Source organism: Montipora capricornis, chromosome 1, assembly GCF_036669925.1.
Source record: "Montipora capricornis isolate CH-2021 chromosome 1, ASM3666992v2, whole genome shotgun sequence".
Taxonomy (NCBI): Eukaryota; Metazoa; Cnidaria; class Anthozoa; order Scleractinia; family Acroporidae; genus Montipora; species Montipora capricornis.
Window position 1 is genome coordinate 44,435,464 of NC_090883.1, and position 2,500 is coordinate 44,437,963.

Consider the following 2,500-nt stretch of genomic DNA (forward strand, 5'->3'; position numbering starts at 1 on the left):
CGAAATGCCCACGACCTATGCTTTTCCTCGTCTGCCGAAGCTACACTGATAAGTTAGGGCTGTAGCCAGTATGAAGCAAACCGAGGCACTTGCCTCGGTCATTTTTGCGTGAAATTTTAAAATAAAGCGTAATTTCAGTAATGCCTTTAATATGTACTCATCATAAACACTTAAAATACTTCCGAAGATAATTTAACCACGGACATTGCCTCAGTCATATTTTTTTTCTGGCTACGGCCCTGTAAGTATTTGGAAATCAGTTGACTTCCCTCATGCTTTCCACATTAAAGGTCACAGCGTTTCCAAGGCACCCAATACAATCATTTATTATATGACTAGCTCCGTGAGCGGGCAAGATCAACCAAATCGCGCGCTCTGATTGGCTACCCGAGCGGGCAAGATGGAGCGATACTGCCCGCTCGGGATTTCTCGCTTGGTCCCGCAAGATCAAAGATCATTGTTTTGGTGTTTTAAGTCATATAATAAATCCTTTATTGACCATTAAAGGTCACAGCGTTTCCAAGGCACCCAATACAATCATATATTACGATGCCGAAAAGCCGATCTCATTTCCAGAGCCCACGTGTCTTTTGGTCAGCGCCCAGCGCCCAAAGCGAAAGGGTTATTGATCGAACATTCCCAGGTTCGAGTACTAGTCCAGCGAGTTTAGGCATTGGGGTTCGGATTTTAAAAATAGATATTCATTTCCCATTTCCCAAGCGCTAAGCGTCCTAAATTGACGATAATAGTCAATTTAGAGAAACTTAGGAATTGTCGATAATAGTCATTTCAGAGGCAGAGGATGGGTTGAGATTTCTTATTCCAGAGCTCCGCGTCTTGGCGCTGAACAAAAGACAGGTGGGCTCTGGGGACGAGATTGGCTGAAAAAACAAACTTGTTTCCAGTTTTGTAAGCGAGATTTGAATATTCGAATTTTCCCTAGCAATTCCTGAGAAACGATACCTAGCGTCTTTCGATTTTAAATGAGTTTCTGTGATGTGATCTTGTACAGCAGGTGCTATAATCTTCAATTTATCAGGCCAACTAACACGCGCCAGCCTCGCAGTTGCCACGTCTCACATGAGCGAAGGAACAGGGATATTTTGCCCAGATTTTTCATGGTTAACGAGTTGGAATAACTTTGAATGGCTTACGATGGTGCAAACTTACATTTTAGGGGTAAGGTTTTCGTCGATGTCGCCCTCGAAGAACTTTAATTAATATAACGGTCCCTAACAACTCACAGCCGCGTTCGCCTGAGGATTGTCTCCTGCTTTCGCCAAACTGAATAGCGACTATTCTGAAGCTACTGACAGGTAGGCCAGAGTTCAATATTTTCTGCCTGTGAGAAACTTACATTTAAAGCGCCTTTTTCTTGGAAAAAAATCCCTTTTTAAATGCACACAGCCCAGTGAAAATAACAACGAAGACAGCAGCGCAAACCACCGGAACAAACCACATCGACAGTTTTTCTTCACGACCTGTTGGATTTGAAGGTTAAGAAAGCATGTATTCTGGATTACAAAGCAACAATCCTGTACAAAAATAATGGCGTCGATAAAGAAAGTGCCTTATCATCTACGCACAACAATTGTAACACTGTTACAGGTTCAGCTTATGGTTTTGCTATGAGGTATACGTCAATTATGCACCGAGGTGGAGTTACGTAGTGGCATAGGCGTACGAGCCGGGGGAGCACGGGGGGGGGGGGGGGTAAGGAGGGGGGGCAGCAGTCCCCCAGTCTCAGAAATTTTAGGGCAAAACGGTCAAAATTAGGGCCATAAAGAAACGATAAAAGATGAAATTAAAACATATATAAATAAGGCAAAAATCTAAAAAAGAGCACTTAAAAGTATAAAACTATTAATTCTGTAAGTTAAAAGATATTAAAGTCCTTGTTTTGAAATAAGTCCTTGCGGTTGATCTTAAAACATTTGAATTGCTCGGCTGCTGATCTGTTGATCGCTGGCATTTTCTGCAGTTCGCGCCAAACTTTCGCGCCATTTTTAAGGCGGCGCGAAAGATCAAAGATGAAAGAAAGTTTTAGTTCGAATTTTCTTCGTGGTCTGTACCATCGACTCTTTGGGCGACGCTGGCATTCGAAACTTTTTCAGATCAAAGGGACTTTTTGTGAGTTCAAGCAGCCTACAAGGCTTCAGGTAAATATTTAATTTAGCGTAAGCAATTTATTTTGCATAAAATTTATGTGAGGTTCTAAAAACTCTTTGTTTTTCGAATACGTACAGTTTTACGACTTTTAAGGATTGTAAACGAATGTTTCTTTCGTACATTTTGAGGGAGTCAAAAACGGATTTTCCCTCCCTCCGGCACCGTCTTGCGCATCTCAACACATCTTGTTAATGTTTTATGCTGTATTCTTACACTTATCAACATTACAACATAGAAAGGGATCAAAGAACTGTACGATACACGAACTCGGACCCTCCAGATCTGAAGTTTCCACCATTACGCTACAACGACGAACATGCTCAACCCATGC

The 2,500-nt window shown here is 41.9% G+C and overlaps 1 protein-coding gene across 1 annotated transcript in view; it reads right to left on the reverse strand.

Moving 5' to 3' along the window:
• Positions 1-2,500, reverse strand: part of LOC138053631 (uncharacterized) — a 28,236-nt gene that overhangs the window by 870 nt on the left and 24,866 nt on the right. The gene's annotated exons all lie outside the window — the stretch shown is intronic.